At 23.4% G+C, this 26040-nt stretch overlaps 1 protein-coding gene across 5 annotated transcripts in view; it reads right to left on the bottom strand.

Moving 5' to 3' along the window:
* LOC113553659 (5-hydroxytryptamine receptor 1-like) overlaps positions 1-26040 on the bottom strand; it is a 208993-nt gene that overhangs the window by 87506 nt on the left and 95447 nt on the right. For all 5 annotated transcript variants that reach the window (XM_026957116.1, XM_026957115.1, XM_026957114.1 and 2 more), the window contains one exon: positions 8883-8993. The gene's annotated coding sequence lies outside the window, so the exon portion shown is untranslated. The remainder of the gene's footprint in view (positions 1-8882; positions 8994-26040) is intronic.

The raw sequence follows: 26040 nt of genomic DNA on the forward strand, positions 1-26040 counted from the left end.
AATCATTTCTATATGCTTAAGACATTAATCTAAAAAATATAATATATAAACCAATATAGATCAATGGCTTTTACTCTAGAGTACCTAATATTTAAGTATTAAGTCAAATTTAATGCTTACAAAATATTTTTATTCATTTTAGTCAGTCATTTTCTAACATAATATCTTTAATCGAATACTTTAATACAAACACTCTATAAAATCTTTAAATTAAAATCAGAAATGAAAAAACAAAAACTTTTTATAAAATATTCTACTTTAAATTCCTTTCCTATTTTAACCTACTCGTATCTAACTTATTAATATTCACAATTTTTAAATTGTCTTAACTATCTAGAAGATAGTTAAGAAATAAAAACTAAAACCTGTCACGTAAAAAATTGCTGTATATTAGGTGTCGATTGTAAATGCCTCATAGTTATTAGTACCTGGTTAAGTTAATTACCTACAATGAGCGTGTTAAATTTTAATACAAAATGTATTGCAATTTCGTATATTATATTTATGAAATACTATGGGGATACAAATTACAAAACATTACCAAAATTCACACATATGAAATAATAAATTAATTTAAGTGTAGATGTATGCGTTGGAGATTCAATAATTTAAATGAAAACATTTTTATTATGTTAAGTGCTGACCTAATTTAAGATTCAATTAATATTAAAGACGGAATAATACAATTGTAAGTTTGGAAAGTTTGAGAGATCATCGAAAGTTTGAGTTCTCCGTTTTAATCAATACAGTAACTTGCTTGAATATTAAGATTTATTATATTAAAAATTTGGCTTAATTGCCGACATAAGTCGGTAAATTTTTTACTAATTTCCTTATAAACTGACCAAATACATTTTATAAATTGTATTATTAGTATTCACAGAGTCCGTAAAATGATTAACAGTCCGATGTATATGATTTTTCTTTATTGATAACTATTGTAGTATGCTGTATAACGTTGTTTATATTATATTGTAGGAATGAGAATATTACGAACCTAACAATCAACCAGAAAAAAATCATCTATCCGCACCGTTACCTGCTTTTCTCCAATAAATTCTATAAAATCTCAAGGACTTTGTATTCATCGACGATATTTTCGTTCAGCTATTGGAAATATTATAATCTAATCCATTATAATCTACTCTTCAAAGACATAATATATACCTACTACATGAATTATTATTATTATCATTATTATTTTTTAGTTCTTTGAATACAGAGCAATAAGTAGTTTTAAAATAAGTAAATAGTAATAATAGTGGATTGGTATTTACAAATTGTTCATTAAAAATAAAATAAATAAATATTTGATATTCATTTTTGTGTGTATGACGATATTTGTAAAATGCTTGTGCATCATAGAAATTATACTTTTTTCAAATCATACCTTTATAAATAATATATTTTTTTTTTTTTTTTGATATTATTTGCATTTAAAAAATTGAATTTAAATTTAAATATTTAAATAAAAAATTATTATTTTTTTTTTTTTTTTACTTTTAGGAATCTTATCAGGCGATATAAATCGATCAATCAAATACGGCCGACGGATTTCTATTACCCAAGTCCCTCTCCCTTTTAAAACGTTTCTCCTTTTATTTAGAATATATAACACCGATCATCAATCTAGTTTTCAAAAACTTGACTACAAAACACAGTGTTAAATTTTTCAAACTTTAAGATTTCTTGTAGCTATTACACATGGACTATGGGCGGTTTTTATTTTTCTATGACTAGAATGTACTAAACATCAGTATGGCTCAGAGAATGCAAATTCAGAGATAATATTATTTACATTATTTTCATTATGCTCTTTATTCAATAGTTATCAATACAGTATTTTCTAAATTCAATGTCGTAGAATAGTAGAATAATAAGACGAATAAAAGTTATTTGATTATTATATTTTCGCCATCTAATAAACGAATAAAGTTATCATTGTTTTTATTGTAAATGATTTTTTTTGCCTTTAAGTAATATGTGAATAAATATTATTGAGGCACATAAGACATATATTTAATTTATAATAAAAACCAATATTCAAAATTAAAAATGTATTCTCAATAATAATATTATATAATAATAATATTAACAATTAAAAGTAAACCACATATTTATATATTTTTTTTAAATTTAATTAAATTTTTAAAGCTGTTTTTTTTATCATCGATGTATCTTACCAATATAATATTTTTTTTTTCTTTAAAGGTATTTTAGTTAGAATAATAGTTTTTTATTTTGGAAAATAAATAATATAACCAATTAGATGAACAAATGTAGTTATTAATTTTATTAAGTAATAAATGTATTACTTTCAAAACGTATTAACAATTATTATACTTTAATTGTTTAACTAATATCTTGAACATACCACTTAGCAAATAATTGTGATTTCTAATTATTATTATTCTGTAAAAAACAATGACCTTAGAAAATTGGTAAAAAATCTAAATTTTTTGATTGCGATAAAAATCAAATGCTGTTCATTATTTCAATCATTGGACTAAATTATTCAATTTATCTAACTGTATATAGGTAAGTGCAGTAATAGTTTTACCTATAAAAACTACATTATAAATTGAAAATATTGGGTAATATATAGTTTTACGAATAATTATATTGTGTCAAAAACGAATTTCAAGAAAATTATATGCCTTTCAATATTAATTTAAATAAAAAAATAAAAAATTATAGATACACATTTTCTAATCGGAAATGTGTTCTTTAAATATTAAAATAAAACAACAAATGTACAAATAAAAAAAAAAAAAATGTCATCAATATTTATAAACTTACTAACTGTATATAATTCTATTATTTTCGGGTTAAACTAATCAACATGCTATCGTATTTCAATTTTCTTAAATTTAAATATACAATATAAATACAGTCATAACGATTAATTTTATGATTTTCCACTTCTTAATCCTATATATATTTTTAACGTAAATACAAAAAACTGTAGACAGATTCATTAAATACGTGGATGCAGACATAAATTCAATAGTTTTCAGATAGGTTTATAATTTGTTTTTAAGTATTTATATCAAAAATATGTTAGGAACACTAAGAAAGCAGATCGTAAATGTTATCATTATAACTATGTCAAAAAATATTTAATTTTAATTTCCGTTTAAATATATTTGTATATCTACATTTTTATGTCATATCTCTACTAATTATAATAATACTATATAAACTGTAACTAATAGTTACATTTACCATTTAAATACGCAAAAAATATTCGATTTTCATAAGCCAAAACTATGTTACACAAGCCACCTATAAAAGTCGAAAAAATAAATAATATCAAAGTCTCATGGAATCTATTGATATAAGTTTTTTTATTCAAGACAGTTCAATTATTTTTGTGTATGGAAAACAAAATTAAAAGTTAAAAACGTTCATAAAATATATAATACTCGATTAACACCAATAAATATCTTATAAAAAATTAAATGTATCAGTTACGCATGCTGTGCAGATCGAAATAAATTTATATTCCACAAATTTGGTAATAAATAAGGCATATTTATTAACAATTATTATTAACTTAGTGTACACATTAACATATCTTCTCATGATACCCTATGTTTATAATATTATATTAAACTGTATTATCATTTTGGCGGCTGACAGATAAATTTAACTCATTAACTTACTCCTATAATGTTCCTATTATAAAGTAATATGTAGGTATATTTTAGTAATGAAATTTCTATGTAACGGAAATCAAAATATTTAGGTACTGTCATGTCAAAGTACAATAAAATAGTACGCATGCAACCGAATAGCAGTAAAAAAAAAAAAGTTTTTTATAATCACCGGTCTTAACAGTATAAACATAGTCTCAATATAGCCACTATCTTTCCAACATCGTTAAAATAATGTTTGTTTATGTTTCATACGAATAAGATTATGGTTTTTTTTTTTTTTTAAAAAAAATTCAACAACGAAACAAATGAAAATAGTGAATCTACAATAAATTACACATACATTTTTTGAAAATAAAATAATATAATAAGTATTTAGGTAACTATATTAAAATTTAAGTAAATAATTCAAAAAATAAAAAAATAAATTATAAGAATAAAATGTAATTTACATTTTAGACGTTAATAGATTTTCAATTTGTGTGGATTTATTGAGCCAAGTCAAAAATTTGGTAATAGTTTTGGCTGGACCATTAACTACAAAATTATTATCAAAAATAAAAACCATTAGGTAGTTATATAAAAGTTAAATATAAACTGTTCTAAAGGTATGCGTAATATACTTCGATAATAAAACATTCGGTCGAGTAAATAATACGATTTTATATGAATTTTAATAGAACACATTTTTCTTTTTTATGGTTTTTATATTACTTGTTAATGTATTATATGCATTATACTTATATGTTCATAAAATAAAATTTATTTTTTTATTTTTTATTACCTCTAAATTAATAACATACATTAGTAAGCCTATAACCAACCTACGACTGCAATTTTTTTGTTATTATTAATATGAAAAATTTGTTTTACATAAACATTAATTGACATAGATAAAACAATTAAACTCAATGACATAAATTACCTTAAGACAGAATAATCTATTAAAAAAACCTCAGTTATTCGGTTATTTGATTCTAATAACGTATGTGAATACTCAGGCCCGATTAATGTCCAATCAAAAGTGTTTTAACCTGAATATTTACATTTTAAAAATATTTAAATATATTTGTATTACAAATCTATTCATACCATTTTCCAGTTATTAATATAAACATTACTACTGATAATAATAGTCCTAACATTTTTTTTACAAAAATATATACTAGATTGAAAATTATCTAGTAATCTAATACCTAATTATAATACACAGTAAATTTTCATAATTAATTTCATTCTTGACTTGAAAAGCCTAATGAATTATTATAATTATTTAAAAAAATGATGAAAAAAAACATTTTTAAATTAGTAAAACACAAATATGCAATTAGTCAAGCTAAAAGATTTAACATTATTATTCATTGATACATGAGTTATTATTAATGTACTTGGAGTATAAATACAGATGCCTTGAAAATTATTTAACCAATAAAATTACATTATTTCATTTGAACTTAAGACATTTTTCACCATTCGTTTAGAGTACGTAACCTATTCTGACAGTCAAAATCCAATGAGTGCCGTTAGAACGGACCTATAGTGATAATCCTATTAAAACATAGCTTTAGTTACTCTTGACACCTGTCTTTTTTTATCCATTAGAACGTCAAATGGCTTAATCCAAATGGAAAAAATCTAATAGAATGCGAACTGACAAAATATTTAATATTTACTACTTATAGTAGTTATGAATTATTATGTTAGGTATATATATTTTGGCTGGTAACATAATAATTAACTATATTTACTACAGTCAACATCATAAATTACTTGAAATATATGGAAGCACCAAATTATAACATTGTTAATATTATATATAAAAAAGGTAGGCAAATAGGTACCGCTTTATTGTACATTAGGTGCTGAGTGAAACTCGTTATTGAGTAAATCACTTTAATGGATTTTGTTCAATTTGAATTCAATGTTAGCCTATTGTATACAATGAAAAACGATTCTGTGCGAATACTGACTAAAGGATGTTAAACATGATTTAAAATACATTATTTTAATAATAATATTGGATTTGTGTAAACATTCCCGTTTTTCCTTAAATTTTTATTAGTTTTTTTCCGATTATGAAAGAAAAATACTAGTAAATTTTAATTTTACCTCTTTAAAATACAAACTAGATCCAATTTTCTATCTTAAACTAATTTTTAAGTGATAGTTGAAGCATTTTATCAGCTATTCATCATGTATACACACACAAAGAAAATAAAACAAATCATCGTAAAATCAATACATTCATCGCTCCTCTCAGAATCTGAAAAATGTCATTAAATTGTACTTTTCAATAACGGTATAAGTATACCCTACTATAATAAGTGAGCAATAAAGCATATTATTTTATTAAGAAGGTACCTACACAATTTATATGTACTTCCTACAAGTTAATAAATATATAATGTAATTATTACACTTTTATTTAGATACAATATTAACAAAATACATTGTATATTTCAATTTAAAAGATTTATTAACTAAATTTTCACAAGTAAAAATTGAAATAAAAGTGGTATGAATAGTGTTATCATTTGGTTAACTTATTATTATTGTCGATTTTTAATTTTAATCATTTTCAAATAACTGCGACATTATAGAACTTCTATAATTGCTCGTTATCTTCAACATAATATTACTAATTGTCGGTTATCAGTTTAGGTTATATAAATTACCTACGTAGATTTACAACAAAGTTCAGGTCTCTGACTAATGGTAATAATAATACATTTTGTTTATCACATCTAAATATCTAACTATCGTTTAATCAAATTTATTGAAGTTGACATTCTATTATGCTAGTTGTATAACTCGATTTCGCTTCGGAAAAATAAAGAAACCATAAATACGGTGTTGTATCAGTATATTTCGGTTTTAGTATACCACGCAGTTGTCGAGAAACATTCGGAAAACGATGTACCTCGCTTTGTGAACTAATTCAGCCGAGATAGGCAGTCCGCCTACTTTGTATGTTTTTGAACGTGATTCAAACTATATTCTAAACTTTTCTAATATCTCTAAGAACAATCTTTTACATTTTCGTTGATATTGGTCAAGTTATTTTTAAGTCTAGTATTTACAACTTTACAAGCATATATGTATTGGCTTTTTATGAACATTTGAATAAAAATTTTTTTTTTTTTTTTTTTTATTTAAAAAACAATCCCATACAAAGCATTCATATACTGTCACATTTGTATTTCTATCCTAATCAGAATTTCTATAATTTAACGAATGGAGGTAATATTAGAAGTAATGCCAACTCAAATTGTATTATTTTTTATTAAGAAAAAGTTTTAATTTATTTTTATTTAGTGAAGAATGAAGATTATGTGAAATAAATTTTCGATTAAAATTTACATATTGATATTATTTAAAATAGAATCCTAAATATTACTCATATTTTATAAGTCATAAATTGCGCAATACCTTAAAATATGATTAAATGGAACGTAAGGATTTTAGTTGTTGTGATACGCTGATACACAATACACATTACACAGCAATACTGACAATGTAGATGACACGCAAGTATCATATTATTTAAAATATAATAAAATTGACAGACTTAAAAATATTATATACTACTACCATTTTCCTCATTTTTTTTAGGTACAACTAACAAACAAAATATTATACAACGTAATTTAAAAAAAATTCTGTGGAAGATTCACGATTTATTATAGGTTAAGTAAATTGAATTCTCCCGAAAATGTTTTACTATTTTGATTATTTTTCACTGAATAAACAATTTAGAGAATATAGCTTTCAATGACGTTGAGATAATAATAGTTTATTTGTAACCATTAAATATATATTTTTTTTTATAATACTTAACGTAAACGTTACTAAACAGTAAACGTTTGAAGCTAATGTTTATAAAAGATATTTGAGATTAGTTAGATTGAAAAAAATCAGGAGTTAAGAATATAGATTTAAATAGACAATAGTAATATTAATGATATTCAGATTTCGTATTTGGATAAGAAGTTGTACAAAAGTAAAAAAAGAAGAAGAAAAGTGTAGTTTAAATGACAATTAATTAAAAAAATATAAATTAATGCACATTATTAAATTAATTGATATTACCAATAATTAGACAAATTATACTTTTAGAATACTATCCTATTAATAAATTTTTATAAATAATAAAATTATGAAAATTAAATATATTTACATTAAATTATATACAGGAATCAGTTCCATTATGAGATGAATAAACTAAAACAAATAATACTTTTTTACCTAGACACGAATTCGTTTAAGTTTTAGAATTAGTATGAATTAATTGAGTTATTCGTTTAAAAATGTGACATTTTAATCCACAATTTCACTTCTTTAAGATGATTAACATATTACTTTCTTATAATAAAAATAATGGCGTGTATTGTTCTTTATTCTTTACTTTTACATTTATTAGTGGTTTAATTATATTAATAAGTAATGTTACAGAATAATAATTGTCCAAAACTTTCAGTAATGAAATTTTCGTGTATATTATAAATTATATATAAATATATATTTTCAATTAGAGTAGAGTTATGTAAAAGTAGTGTTAGATGCTATTGTAGTTAGTGCTCAGATGTTGTTGCGTTACGACCTGCGTATAAAATTCAAAGCACTCACGTGTTGTGTATACTTAGATTTTAAGTATATACACGATGACAACATGTTTAGATAATATTTATATTATTTTAAGGTCATATTATAACGAAAACTAGTGTTTATATTATTTAGATTTAAAATACAACGTTCTTTGTGTGATTTCGTATATAAGTATATATTTGTACGATCTATTTTGTTGTAAATTATTAAATATACAATTATTTGTTACTTGATGAAAAAAACGTAATAAATACACTCATTACAAAAAAACCAGACAATAATTTTGAAAACGTCTTTATAAAAACTAATGTTCTAACAAAATGATTAATAATTGAATATATATATATATTTTAATAGAGTTAGGGCATAGGAGTCTATTAATTTTACAATAAATTGTGTATGCGTAATTTTTTTAAATTCAGTTGTAGCTTTTGATACTTCAATAACACGCACCACAATTATCCACCTAACACTAAACATTATAGTTTGATTAATATTATTTTAAATAGGTAAACTCTGCGTTAACATAGGTTCACTGATCAATTATTTAAAAAAATATTACAAACATATTATCCAATCAGATTTAAAATACCTACATAAAACAAATGTTTTTACACTTACCTAACGAGGATTAAATTTCTACATAATGAGCGGCTTTGTATGCTAACTGCACTTGGATAATTATTCAACAATGATCTTTATTTAGGCACTAATTGAGTCGACAAAAATTTCCTGAAAAATAACAATGAAAGTAAATAACAACTTTAAACATGTACATCAAAACAATTATGTTAAAACTTTTTCTTTTTATTAATACTAAAATATTAACTCATCTGTACTTAGTAAATAAAACTATACATTATCTAAAGTATAGCAAACATAAATAATATGAACTACATAAAAAGAATTTTCAGTTTAGTTATTTATTATTTGAAAATATAATAGATAATGTAAAAGGTAAATTTTCATTTAAATCCACAACTATAATACGTTATTAATTTCTAGTAAATTATTTATCTTAACTTAATTTTTATTATCAAACAATAGTTACAATTATATTAGACGATTTTAAAAACATAAATTTTCACTCTCTATATATATTTGTTAATAAACTGATAATATTTTTATCGTAGTATATTTAAGTATGTATTTATTTTTAATATTAAATGTTATAAGGAAAAAAAAAACATAGTCATTTAAAGCCATTGATAGCTTGATTACAAATTATAAAATTATATATTATAAACTTATTATAAAGAAAAAATATTTTAATTACCAATATATTGTAATAATATTATTATGCAGTTGTATATTATTTAATATTATTAAAATGGCACTAAACAATTTTTTTTAAATGCATCATCGAATAAGTAATAACTTGTATATTGTAAATAGAAGTATTTATAGTTTAGATACTTACTGAAAATCTAAAATATAAATAACCAAATACTATGAAAATTCATAAAAAAAAACTTTTTTTTCAATATTTACTTAGTATAATATAAATTATGTAATTATTAATGCCTGTACGCATTTTATTGTTTGAATAAAAGGGTTACCTATACCATTGGAAAGACTTTTTAAAATACATCTTATACGCATTATGATAATAATTAATAATATATCTCCGATAAAACTTCAATATCTTATACTGTAGTGTATTCGATTACAACATGATAAATAATATTAGTAAGTATAGGTTATCTATACGAACAGTCTGGAAAAAGTACTATCAATTCTGTCCATAACTATTCGATAGACAACTCAGAGATATTACCATTTTACCCGAGATGTAATTTCGTTGATGAAATCACAGACGAAGTGTAAAAAAATCAATCTCGGTCGAGAGACTAGTCGTACTTAGTGTATATATTAACAAAAGTCATATACGTGTACAATACAGACTATCTCCAGCAAGTAATATAGTGGCATATATTTCTAATGATTACCTTTTATTTTTTTGACTAACAGAGATCTCATTATATGCTCTTTTCAAAGCGAATATTAAAATGAAACACACATGGAAACTAAATAAAACAAACTACCTATCATGGTTTCTGAAAAATTTACATCTCTTATAGTTTTAATTTTAATAATACTAATAAAAAACATGTTGCGTATAACTCAAAGAATATTACGTCAATTAATATACAACGTTTTAGTGTTATATTTTAGAATCTTTCCGTAAATGTAGCCGTAATTTATGCCGATTTTACTAAAGCTTTAAAGTCATGTCATTTTAATAAAGGTCCTTTGAAAGTCTGATTTCAGCGATTCTCTGATTACTTTGTTTTCATCTTATCGCGTTGATAGGAAACAATTCATCAGAGCGAGTAACTTGAAATCTGATGTTGTAGATATTTAGTCTGGTGTGTCCTGTGGTAGACATATCCCCTCTCTTATTCTTGCTTTGTTCATTAACAACATCATTAAAATAACTTACCACTAGCAGCTGCTAATTTTGGCATATACAATTAAATTATTTCGAGAATGTCATTAAATTTATGACAATGATTGTAGTCATTTGGTTTTTGCATGTTTGGATTATTCCTTAATTTGTCTACATTTTTCACAGTAACTAGAGTTAATAAATTTATCAAATTCACCTACGATGATCGGTGTAAGCATTACTATGTGCAACATGATTAAGGATCTTGGTAAAACATTCGATTCAAAGTTGATGTTCCTCAATCACATTGATAATACAAATAGTAAAGCCTTAAGGTCTCTAGGATTTATGAAGCATATGTGTATAAACTTCAAGTTGAACTATCATCTTAAAATGCTTTACTGTTAATTCGTGGTCTAATTATCTAACAATCTCAATATTTCATACAGTTAGTGTCGTTAGTGATAGTCGTCAACTTAAACGCGTGTAGCGCTTAAATTTTTATATTTTTTACTTATGGTTTTTATATTGATTGTCCATTCCACAACTCTACTTCGGCATCTTTAGGACTTAGAACATTAATTGTTCTTAGCGAATAGGTCAACCTGACTTTTTCGTATAAATTAACACAATTTTTATGCATCCAGTTTACTTACAGATTACTACAGGCAGTGACTTTAGACATACGCATAATTTTAGAGTTTATTCATATGCAATAACTGACTATCATAAAAATAATCTCTTTGTCAATATGATGGGGATGGCTAATGACGATCTATTTTTTCTACTGCTTTGGTTTTACTATTAAACTTATTTGATTGTCTGTATTTTTTGGGTTAACTGAGATATGTTAGTAGTTCGTCAGGCAAAATTTCAAGCAGTATTTTGGGCATATTTATATGAATCAATTCACCCGATTATTCTGAGACTCATATTTTTGTTTTATGGTTTATTTGGTTTTTAAAATTAAAACATTAACTAAGCCAAAAAGTTAGAAAAAATTTCAATTTTTAATTAGGGTGTTTAAAAAATCTAGAAGCACATTGGTTTGAAAAAAATTTAACAAAAAATAAGTCAGCCTATCAAATAAGTTGTATCTACATTGATAAAGGGTGCCTGAGCATATTCTATCTTTAGTTTATAAAATCATTTCACTCATACTTTCATTAAAACACTATTATGTTTTCATTGATTAACACTTTATAATCATAGATTACACATAGCAATCTCAAAAGTGTGGTATAGTAAGGTGAGAATTAAAAAAAAAAAAAATACCGCAATATACCTCTCCCTAAAAGTCATCTCATAATGAGGATATCTGCATTATTGTGTAATCTGTTTAATGCATCACAAAATAAATTTTTACAACGAAAAATTAAAGATCGCACTTGGGAATCTGTGCCAAATGTTGATAATACACTAGAATCCAATTTAGAAACTGGCCAAGTGTTATGAAACACAGTTTGCTTAACTAAAAAAAAAAAAACAGGGAGATTATGGACTAAAGAATGAGTAGACTTGAATACAATGTAGATATTGTTACTACGAGACTGCTTTTTTTTGTTAGTTGGTCTTTAACTTGGCCTTTTTAATGGTTTAATTTTTTGTTAGGGATATTTTTATTTGTATTTATAAATCTTTGGTAGGTATTAAAATAACTATAATTGTGTAAATTCATATCTCATGTTTATCAAGAAAAACGTTGAATAAATCACTGGTGAAAAAATAGAAAAATGTGATTGTTTTGCTGTTAATAAAAAAAAATATATATCCGATGTACAAGGAATATATTATTTAACCCATTAATCTTTAGAAACATAAAAATATTTTATAATATAAAAGTACCAAAATTGGTAAATCGACGTATTTTAATAACATGTTATTACTACTTATGTTGAACCAAAAATTGTAATAATATGTTACATTTAAATTTGGAACTTATTAAATGGCATGAAAGTAGTACGTTTTTTGGAAAAAAGTAATTTCTCTCTGTTAAGCTCTATCAATCTTTTATATATATATATTATGCATTTTTTTTATCTACTAATCTTATGATAACTAAAATTATATGAGTATTATAATAATAGCTGAACAAATCAAAAAGACACTTTGTCTTAAATAAAATTTCCTATTCATAAAAAAACTCACAGGATTTTTCTTTTAAATTTCTTTAAGAAGCCCAAAATGTTGAGTTTTTGAAAAGAAAATATATAAAAAGGTATTTATTTTTTTAATATCATAATAATTTAATATACTATTAATTAAACAAAAAATTATTAATAAATATGACTGTCAAATGCAACTAATTAAATGTACAACAACCAGCTATATAGTACTCTACAAACTTGTTGAACATTAAGTCAATAGCACAACTGATACAAAATGTTATTTTGGTATACCATAACATACTGTCATTATGATAAAATAATGTATGAAAATATGATTGATATTATTGAATAAATGATATTCAAAGCGCACATTATTTAATGAAATAATGTGTATTTTGTGAATTATTATTTGATTATTGGTTTGACGAGAATTTTAATGTACGAAGTTGTTATTAAAATTATTTTTTCTAAATTGTATTAAGCAAATTTACGAAAAAAAACATTGTATCTTCATTTGAGAATATTGATTAACATTTAAAATAATCAACACTTGAACAAATCCTATTTATTTTTAAAAATAAAATTGATTGGAGTTTTTAAATATTAATTATATTAAGAATATATTGAAAGTTTATTAAAATTAAATGTTTAATATAATATACATTTACTTATATAAATTTTTATTTAAAATAAATACACACATGCGAATGAATTAATTTTAAAATAAAAATGAAAAATGTGATTGATTATCATTCCATTAATAATAAAATATACAATTCAAAACAATTGATAACCAGTATATATATACCAGGAATACAGTAATAAAAATGTCATATATTTTAGAATAATGTATATCAATATTTCTTTTATCATTCGTTATTTTTATTTTTTAAAGTCTTATTTCAATATAAGTATTTTACACAAATGTAATAGTACTTAATACTAACATTACTTAATGTTTTCCAAAAATGATTTAAAGAATTCAAACTACATCACAGGTAATGAGATAAGTATTTGTAGTATCACTAGTCATATATTATTATGCATTTAAGACTTTTTATATTTGTATGTATATATTTTTTTTTATTAAATATTTAGAAAAATGTATATTATCAAAATGTATATTTTAAAATATTTACTAAAAAAATAGTTATAAAAGTCTAAAAACATTAAACTCAAAATAGTTTAATTTGTATCAATTTAATATTCAAATTCGAAAAATTTGCTATATCTGCTTCATACACATATAAATGTATAATAAATTAAATAAAACTAAAAAAAACATAAATCATAAAACAATTATAAATTCTGCAGTAATTGTTATTAAGTAAAGATAAGGTTGAGTAACATCCTTAAATAATTAAATAAACATGTACTTTCTGAATCAACCAAGTCCCAAGAGATAAATTAATGATCACCGAAGTACTAGTAAAAATGTAATTTTGTATATTGTACTAAAAATTAAAGTTTTAGATAGTTAAACAATATTATTTCCATTTATAAAATTATTTTTAACAGAAATAAAATATTTTGGTAAATAAAAATTTGTTATAGGTTCATATAAAGATTAAAATTTCTTGTGGAACAAAAATATTTTAATTTTTTTTAAAACTACCTCAATACATATATGAAATAGACATAAATTACAGTTCTAATTTAAAATGAAAAATAATACCACGATTATTGGACTTTAAAATACTAAACTTTAATTAGCTCTGTAAAATGTTATTATAAATAGGTAACTTCTTGTCAATATATCAAATGCAGTGAATCAACATAGTATAGAAATTAAAAAAAAAAAAATTGATGTTTATTAAAAATCAATATTATTATTGTTCATCTACAAATAGTTAGTTTTTAGTGTACATTATAAACATATATTACAGTTAAAACTAATATGTATTACTTATATGAAAACTAAATTTAATCACACTTGCAGAGAAATTTAAAATAAAAATTATAATAAATTGTATGTGGTTTTTTAATTATACAAGAGATATGGATTTATTATAGAATAATTACTAAACATAAAATTAGTTTTAATTGTTTTTTTTTTTAACAGTTCTTATTTTATTTCGTGTTAAATAAGTAGAAATGTAGAATAATATAAAATGCAATATCCGCAGTTCATTTGACAGGCATGTGTGTTCACGTAGTAAGATGGTCATAAAAAATGCATTACCTTTGAAACGCGAAAAACCTCGAAGAAAATATATAATCGTGTAATCGTACAAAACCTTAATATTTTATGATACTACAACTGGTACAAAATAAATCAGTCGACGCTAAAAAACTTTTCATACTTTATATATAATGTATGTCTACAGAAAGCAAATCACAAATAATTTGTTATTAAATTATGAGGAGGCACTTGGTGTAATGAAATAGGCACGCAGTATTTACAAAACTGAATAATTGTTTTCGTTACTTTAGGTATACAATATCTTGGCTGACGAATACAATTTCAATAGTAATACATTATGACCATACTGCAATAATAAATCTTACATCAATGGATACCTACACAATATAGTCTAATAATTATATTTCTAAGATATTTTTTCAAGTTCAGTGTCCATTGAATTAAAAATAACATCATTTTTATAAAAAAAAAGCTATTTAAGTTTTAAACACAATGAAACGTAATTTGATGTTTTTGTATAATAATAAATTTATAAATTTCATATTTTTATCAGTCAATTATTGTGACTCGTATAATGCGTGTGTGTGTATGTCCTAGGCCACTGAATTCCTAAACATTAGAAGATTATTAGGTACGTCATATACCATTTTGTTGAATATGATTATTATAATAATTATAATGTCACGAGTTAAGATCAATATTGAGAATGAAAAATAGAAGACAAACGAATCATTTTAAACAACGTTTGCAATATAACGACGCGGACGTTGCTGTGGTGCGGTAAAGCCGAGCGGCGAACGCTACTTGGGGTGATTTTAATTACGATGAGAAACCCCTTCGGTGGTCCGTTTTCCCAGTGATCGTGGCGCGAATCGGGAGGTATAGCTTTTGTTTGGCTACCAAATTGAATTCCAAACATTATAACGTCCGGTGGTGACCTCTCCTCTTTCCGCAAACGGTATCCAAGTTTCGTGTAGCAACGGTGGTAACACCGTTATAGACAATATTTCTGTTTTGAGAATACGTTTGCTTATAGGTATAACTTTTGGTTATTAATCTTGTGAGATTTGATTTTGGTTTTAATAGTTCTATAGATGTTCGGCTCTGCGTCATCGTGTTTGTATATTATAATAAAACCACATTCACGAACCGGTGACAATAAAATGTATTTTTGTGATATTATTTATAACGATAAAAAAAAAATTATATAATTCGTGGCCAAAATAAGAATATTCTTATAACACTTTTATAAATGCAATCTGTAATTATATATAATACATAAAAATAAAATTAACCATGTCATCATTAAACCATTATAAATATTTAACTATTTAATCACACATGTATTTGTACAATAGCACAAGGTAAATGACCGTTAATGTTGAAACTAAGTATTTTAATATATATATATAAAGGTATGTATAAATGTATAAGTATATTGTAGGTGTATTGTATATGTCAAAACGAATTCAGAATGTTTGTGGATTTTTCATGAACATAATACATAAGTCGATATGTAGGTACATAATTTACGTCAGATCTATTGAGTTATTGTTTCAATCACCAAACATTCTAGACACGTCATAAAAACACACAATCGGTTAATTATGGTGTTATTTTATTAAAAATACGATAAACAATTAATATCGAAATTGCTTTACTAAATATAATGAGATTTAAAAATTAAAAAAAATAACAATAACTAAATTATCAGAATAATATCGAGATCTTTCTGTCGACGCATAAATGTACATATAGTAGATTTCTCATTGGTAAGTGAAAGATAAAAAAAATATTAATAATGTTAACTATTGTTAAAAATCTAAATAGAATTTTTGTTTTGTTTAGATGCAATAATCAGAATAACGTCAAGCGGACATTATTATAATGGAAAATGTTAAGCAAAATACCGTAATAATTATAACGTTCATTTCCCCTGAGATTTTGTATTTATAATTTTAATATCGAACGAGTACTTATATAATATTGTTGTGGGCTTTAGGTGGACGGAAACACCACTAATACGCCCGACAACGTCATAGCATAACGCAACAGTGCTACGGATTATAGCGGTTGGAATTATTGAAATAACAATATCAAATTTCAATTAAGTGCATTTTATGTCACAGGTACCGTAAACTAATAATAAACTAATTAACTATAACACTCCGTATTTACAATGATTGAAACACGAATGTTTCTACATCTCGAGTCATTATTGCTCACGAGACGAATGGTGTTTGATTTTAACACGAAATACTAATTTCCTCTCTTTAACTTGGATCAAATGTCTACAGTCACTTAGTGGTTTAATTTAATAATTGCATTGAAATTTGTGACAATTTTATTATGTGGTGAAAATTAGTTAAATTGTACAAAGCATAATTTCATGTTACAATGATTCTATGGTTTCGTATCTGATAGTTATATGGCTATTTTATATCTTTATAGCTCTATTTTCATCAGTCTCTTTTAGTATAAAATTTTAATTTTAATTAACAAAATTAACTTTACTAACACACTATTTATAATGTTCTAGTTAAAAACGTATTTTGTAAAAGAAAAAAAAATGTATTTTTCAGAAGTGACATTTTTTAGTGTCTGTATAAATAACAGTATCATAATGAGTATAGGTGGATGGTGTAGTTAAAAGGGTTTTAACTCTTCCATTCATATAAGTTAATAATACTTAATTTTATATGAAATATTCTATTTTAATTTATGTTTTTTTTTTCTTAAATTAATTGTATCTCCTTAATACAATTCTGTATATAGTATTATGGATGATTATAAAATATTTATGTCAATATCTCCTTTAATAAATAGACACATTCTCAATCAATTTTATAGACAATAACAATATTATATAGTTTATAAATTACAAAATATTTAAAACATTATGTTTTAACATTAATTCAAGGAATACATCCATTACCACACGCATGGTTATGAAAAGATACCAACATGAGGGTTAAGACTCCTAAGACCTATCTAGTAACAAATTAAAGTAACTCGTTATAATACAAAATATTCATACCTAGTCATCACAAAACCACATGGTATTAACTAGGGGATTTTGTAAATTAATCATTTAAGCTTGAACACCTCTGTGAGGACAAATTCATGCATATATTCACCGTAACTTGATTAGCTATCTGTTGAATGTATAAGTCACAGAGTTGATAATTTAATAAAGTGTAAATACGGAAATTTCACCGTATTAAAACCAGATTCTATAGGTTATAATTTTAAGCACGATTTCCACGTGTCCAAGTACGACTATAATAAAAAAAAGTACATATATATATTTTATACTTAAATCAGTTTTTGTTAGTTATAATTATTATGCCAGTAATTAATTAACTACTTCATTTAATATTTCAATTCAAATGTAAATCGTAATATAGATTTTAAAATCATACGTAGCTTATACTTAAACTGTACTATCTAAATGTATTCATATAATATATAACAATTGATTAAGATATGCATGTCTTTTTCTGTATAGTATACCTATTCATTTATTAGTTTTCTGCTGTAACCGTGTGTTAAATCAATTGTTAATTCAATTTGAAATAATCATTGGATACAAAAAAAAGATTTAGAGTAAAGACAGTCTCTGTTAGTCTCTGTTTATAAACATATGTTATGATTTATATGACAATTCGTAATTTATCTTTCTATTAGTAATACAGTAGAATGAACTTATTTTTGATAAAAATATCAAACATTTTAAAAGTAAATAATTTAAACATTTTTTTTTTTTTATTTACATATTTTTGATAATAAAAATGTGGTTATCAATAAAAGTATATTATTTATTTTATATTTTAAAACTATATGACAAGTATTACTATATAATGGTGTAATACTGCTAATAACTTTTAAGTTAAAACTGATTATGGAAATAGATTCGTGGTATACTTAGCTTAAAATTAGTTAAAATACCTACTTTGAAAACTTCATTGTACAATATACTTGGGTAATAATTATAATACATGGTATTATTAATAAACTGTGAGAAGTACCTAAAATTATAGTTTTAGAATTTTAACAAAGTACTTATCTACAATAAATAAATTTGCATAAGAAAGATTGTTAATTTATATTTAAATATTTAATTTCGTCAAATTTTGATATTCAAATTTCTGTGTCATAAAATTGTCCATAATATTATTATCACATATTTTTTTATTATAACTACGAGGGCTATTTCATAATCAACATCCGATGTGTTACAATTCATTACATACGTGCACTTTGGTGACGTGTTTTTGCATGTCGCAACCAGTACATTATTATTATAATACAAATTTATTATAAACCACATGTATAATTACCAAGCCTACACCATTTGAATTATATTTTTTCGATTTTTTAACTGCGAAAGAATTATCAAATTTTCACGATTTCAACGAATATTTTCAAACTTAGAATTCAAACGCTATTGTTTTATCACTGTAAGAACAACTTATGAATTATCTTGTATTCTATTCTCAAGGTTCTTGTCTAAGGAAACCGACAATATTTCAAATGACTACAAATAGCCAATTTAAATGTATTAAAAAGAGCCAACATATTTTGAAAATAACCTATAAAGTGCTAATATAAATAGTAAAAATGTCAAGTATATACTGTTATTAATTTTTGAACCACAATAAAAAACAAAATAAATTTTACCAAGAACTATTTTTGCTTAACTATTATTGTTTTTCGTATATATTTTCGAATCTGTACCAGAAACCACCAAACACATTAAATATTGATGTATTATTGCTGGTATAATAAACATCTTCATTCCACACACAAATAAAGTAATTGGATAGCTATATTTTATAACAACAGAAATATAAATAGTGTTTAATAAAAAGTATAAGTTATTTGTTCAACTAGAAATGATATAGAGAATGATTCACATAGCATATCCATCCCTCTGTTTTTTTCTTAAATAATGCAGTTATTCAGAATCTGATTTTTGGAATTTTTAAATTTACTTAAATAGACAAATCCATATTTTTAAATTCTTAAGATTTTGCTTAAGTATTGTTCTGTGAAGATACAGACATTTATTTTCAAACGAAACCCCCTCTTTTAGTTCATTATTAGAGTTTATTATTAGGTAAGTTTTTCTAAAAATATTGACGTATCAAAATCAGAGTTCAAAGGCGATGTTGTTGAGCTATTCATTTAACTTTGTGTACTAAGGATATAATATGTCCATGATAATAGGGCCTATGATGAGTTGGAAATTTTAGTTAATAATATTAATAAATCAAAATGAAAAAAACACTAAATATAATATTACGTATACTTTACATTTTTGTAAAACTATATTTATTGTATGTTATAGACTATAGTAGTATAAGCATTTCGTTAAATTAATGTTACAAATATTACAATAAATTAAAATATAATTATGAATTTATAATAAAAAAGTGAGTTCTCACTTTAAAAACAGTTAATAAGAATAATTTAGTAGTTCAATAGGAGTATCCTTCATAGAAATCTTAAGAATTTTAAAATATGGGTTTTAAGTATATATTTAAAAATTTTAAAATAAGAATTTAAATGAATTCATTATGTAATGAAAAATTCATGGCGAGCATGCATGGCGAATTATTCTATATATATATATATATATATATATATATACTTTTAGCTATTATTAGTAATAGGATTATTTTTAAATTTAAACTTTAATATCAATAAATGTTATTAATAAGTATTTTTATAAATTATTATATTCAATAACAATAATTAATTATATTCTATTTTCACATTAAAATTACATTTGACACGCCTACTTGAATTAAAGTCTTTTGTTGATGATTAAAGCATTCATAAAATAAAAAGACCATACAAAACACATATTTTAGTCATTTTTGAGAAGGCTATAAATAAAAATAATAGAAAAGTGTACAATGTAAAATAAATAGATCCCCAAGTAATTATAAATTAAGAAAAATCAATACATTTGTTAATGAATATTTTTCAATTTATTGTTAAACTAATTGTTATACAAATTAAATTAATACATTTTAAGTACTTATGTGCAATTTTTATTTAAAGATTCTGAATAATAATCTATTGATTTTACAATAAACAAGAAGTTTTTTTCATGTCGTATATTTCTTTTTATGTAATTTTGTTATTTGAAAGTGTCCATTTTTTTTTTTTTAATTTTCTAATTTATGAGTATTTTTTGTGTAAAAAACATAAATAGTTGAACAACATATAAATACAAATAATCGTATATATTAATGAAACAACTATTTTAACAAAATTTGGGTTATGTATTTAAAACACAATACCATCAACAGTTATACTCTATGAATATGCTATGATTAACAAAAACTGTTAAAGCAGTATCAAATACATAACTTTAAAAGCTAGGTATTATCTACGCATTTTTTTCAAAAAATCTGCAGTCCACAGTTCGCTAGAAGAATTTAATCATCGTAAAAATATAACATATTACTCTTTTATAATTTCTTTCATAGGACATAGTGAATTTTGTGAGTTATTGTAATTGGTTAACATATTTTTTAAAGTCTATTTATCTAAAGTACCACCGTCCACCACAAATAAATAATAATATATGATAAAATTTAATATATTTTATGATTTAGCTCTATTTAACTCTATTTTCATTATTTTCTGTGGAATTTAATAAAAATGTATGCATGATGCAATAAGGTTTAATTTAATCAATATAATAAACAGATAGGTAAACGATTGATAAACATGTGACAGCAAATAAAGCGAATAACGTTTCACAAATTATATACATTTGAATAAACTATATTATTTTATTCATAAACGTTTATTTCTTATATAATATTATATTATTACTTTAAATATTTATAATAATTTTAATTTCAGTAGTATTTGTGTTTATTTTGTAGAAAGTTTAATTTTACTGTCGCAGTGCTTCTAAAAAAGTTAATTAATGTAATTGATGAATTTAAAGTAAATATTTTATATTACGATACTAGGTTTCTATACATTATTATGTTGTAATAAATGAAACATAATAATATTAAATTCATATAAAAAAATATAAAATGATTGGTAGGTCAACAGTTATTTATTTAAAAACAAACGTTTACGTATATTAAATACCTGTGAATTAAATTTAAGTTATAAGATAATATTAGGCGCAGCATTAATTTATAATTATATTTTCATTTTTTTATTTTTTAATATCTTATACGGATATAAAGAAAAACGGGTTTGTCTCGATTTTTTTTTTCATCAATGTTTCAAGTGATAAATGAACAGGGTAAACGGTTTTTTTTTTTTTTTTTGGAAACTGAACACTTTATAGTTGAATTGGGCATGTCGTCTTAGGTATAATTAATTAATGATGTAGGAGTATTATTTACTTTACACCCAAGTCTTTACTGTTAGTATCAAAGTCTCATTAGCAGTAAAATATTATTAATGTAAATGATAAAAAAAAAGCTCACCGCCATTTAAAAAACTATAAAGTATTATAACAAAATATATGTTTCCCTTTGTTTTATTATAATTTTTATAGTACCTACTCGTATAGTCATATATAAAATAAATAAAATACCTATATGGTGTTGAATTATTAACAATTAAGTATGTTTACTATAGAGTAAAATATTAATATCATTGGAATTGTACGAATTAAATAAGCGATACCATTGTTTATAGAATACATTTTTATTCTAATTCTTATACTTAAATGTTCAGTCTTCTAGTCTTTGAGCTTGTGTTTATTTGTTCGATTTTTTTCCTCGAAACTCTTTTAAAAAATAAAAATATAACTTGTTTGTGTTTTAGATTTATTATAGTAAATTTAAATTTGAATGATAATCAACTATAACATTTTAGCACTTCGAAATATTTATGGATTAGTTATTAGTTCACTTCATTATTATATAATTTCATAAAAATTACAACAATTCATAATATTTTGATTGATATTAATTATGTATAATATTATTTTTATTCATTTTCTTTATATTTAATTATCATTAAATATAGTATATCGTTTTAGTAAAAAATTTCCCCATTAATATTATCCCTTATTTCATATAATCTGTTTTTAACGATATTAATATTTAAACTAAATACAAAAATATTTTTTTTTATATTATACAATATTATGCGCCCCACAGGTTCAGGTAAATTAAAACAATTATATTCTTTCTTGATTTAAATTTAAAAATTAATAGTTGATGACTCATATTCAATACTTTTGTTATAAATATTATAATATAACTACTATATAGATTAGGTTATATACTACAAACAACATTCAAACTTATTAACATTTTAAGTTAAATAGGTATATGTATGATACAATGTTATTGTGGAAATAATAAAATAGCCATCCCAGGTATATATATAACGGTCCAACGCAGATTTCAATTGATGGGTTGGGACTTGTGATAAATATGTTGTGTTGTAAATATCCAAAAGTTTAGTACTAAATTTAATTTAATGGAAATTTACATTGCTAACACATACTAAGTAATAATAATATTTGATGATATTTGTTAATTGTTAGTATATATAATATTAATGCATAACTGGTTATAAAACAACTAAGTATAAAAAATTTTCAATATCAAACGATCATAAAAATTAATGTGATTTCCAGGTAAATCTTTTAATTTTGTTATAATATGCGGAAAATCTAATGAGGAATCTTTAGTTATAAAATACATTTTTATACATTTTTACTACAAAATCATTTTAAAATATTTGAGATATTACAATTTTTTTTCGAAATTCTAATTTAAACGTTTATAAATAATATTACAAGTATTAATTTTCAACATTTTTAACGGATAAATTAATAATTTATGCAAACATCGTATTACATTTTTTTACATATCCATACATTTTTTTTCGGCATTTATAAAAAATAATAATAATAATAATAAAAACAGAAATTCCAATTGTCTATAAAAAGTTCACATAATATATATGTTAAAATATGAAGAAAATTATAATATCATTTTTTCGTGGATATATCACATTTTTATTGTTATTTGGTATATTTTAATTATTTAAGTTTATGTTTTCCAAAAATATGTTACGGTATTATTTAGTGATGTCATAAACATCAGCAGTATCTTATATTGTAACCAATATTATCAGTTTTACTGTATAAATAAATTTGAATTAAATATTTAAATAGATAAAAATAATATAACTATTATTATAAAATGAATGTAAAATGTGCAAAATACGAGTAAGTAAGGAATCTGGCATAAATTATATAATTTTATACATTTCAAATCATAACTTTTACAATAACAATAGAAGTATCCTATATATATATAAAAAAAATTAAATGATAAAACTTTTCAATGCACCATACATTTTCAAAAATTATTTAAGTGTGCAATAAGAAAAAGTTAGGGATCCATTTAAATAAATGTTTTTTGATTAAAATTATAATATTATACCTAACTGATATAATTGTGTTTATATTATGAAATGTGAAGTATAAAGTAGATCTGCGATATTAATCCACAATTTCACAGACGAAAAGTGGCTTCAACGGGAAATAAAAATTGAATAACTTCAAATTTATACTCAAACCAAAATGAAATCATAATAGGTTTAGTAACAACTACAATAAACTAAAATTCACCTTCCGATTATATTCCTATTATTATTTTTATCACATTTCATATTCAATTTAAATTTAGTCCACTAATTGTTTTTTCTCTCTGCTGTTTTAAATTTATTTATCGCTTGAGATATTATCTCTCGTTGATCTATTTTTGTATAATATTTCTAAATATATAATAAATTATCTCTGTTATACCAGCTTTTAAAAGCACGTTATACCAACACGTGTCGTCTCCGTCTTTATAACGCATAACATTGTAAATTTAACGTTTAGAAGATCCCATCTTACACTGTTATTTTTAATATTAGAGTGAATTGACCTTTTATTAAATGTCAAGGTAAAAATATTATCTAGGGTAATTGGAAAGTTTTTATATTTTAATTTTGAAGCAAGATATCAGCACTTTTTTAAAATTTTCAATTTTAAAATTATCATAATTGTTCAAACTATGTTTACTGTACATGGTACAGTAAAAACTTGACGGAAAAAATTGTAGAGTTTCGATGTATTTATGATATTAGATATTTTCTTTCTGTAATAAATACTCTTTATACTAAAAATTAAATAACAAAAGAACTTAACAAAACTAGTATCATATCCATAATAGTTTCATTAATTTTAGAATATTATTTTATTATTCAACTTTCATAATTTATTTTAAACTATTTTCATTATTTAAATGTATACACATTATTTTAACTCATTACGCAATAATGATTGTCTGGAAATAGTGAACAAATGCGTGTGAATAGATATTGCGTTACTTAAATGTTTAGTTTTCTATAGTAGGTACAATAATGGTGTAAATATTGTTGTAGTTTAATGGTCATTTAACGAAATTCGTTGGGAGAAAAAAAACTGAAATGAAAACAAGACAAAGTTGTGAAGTTATTGGTATGCCGACGGTGGTTCGGCTGCACAAGTACTTACTAAGGCGAAACGCAGATGGCGCGGTGGCCAATTAACACAGCGCTGTGGCGCCATGAACGTGGAACGGCCGACACGAGCGGGAAAAATTACCCCATCGTGGCAGTGATAAAAAATGGCTACGCCTTGACGGAGCTTATGTTATTTTGCTTATCCCTGAACTCGTAGCTTAAGGGTTGCTGCCAGTCCGTGTACGTGTAAAATACCATACGGTTATACGGAATAGATACATACCACCAAAACAATACGGGGTGTATGTATATCTAGAGAATTTGACAAATATTTTACATTTATATGATAGCTGTTAGAAGTTTTTTGCAGATTGTCGGTTAACTGAAACCACACAAGTCGAATAATTAACAGTTCTGTAGATGTGGATGAAAACGCTCTCCGTAAAATTATAATATTTTATCTACACGTTAGGACTTTGGACAATTAAACACACATATATATATATTATATAGGTATAAACAGTCACCCGACCAATTCAACAAAAGGGCAATAAACATAATGCGTATGCCTACACATGAATAATTGCTGGCTATTTGACAGCAATACAAAAAAAAAATATATATATACATATATACAATAAT

This window comes from Rhopalosiphum maidis, chromosome 2 (assembly GCF_003676215.2).
Source record: "Rhopalosiphum maidis isolate BTI-1 chromosome 2, ASM367621v3, whole genome shotgun sequence".
Taxonomy (NCBI): Eukaryota; Metazoa; Arthropoda; class Insecta; order Hemiptera; family Aphididae; genus Rhopalosiphum; species Rhopalosiphum maidis.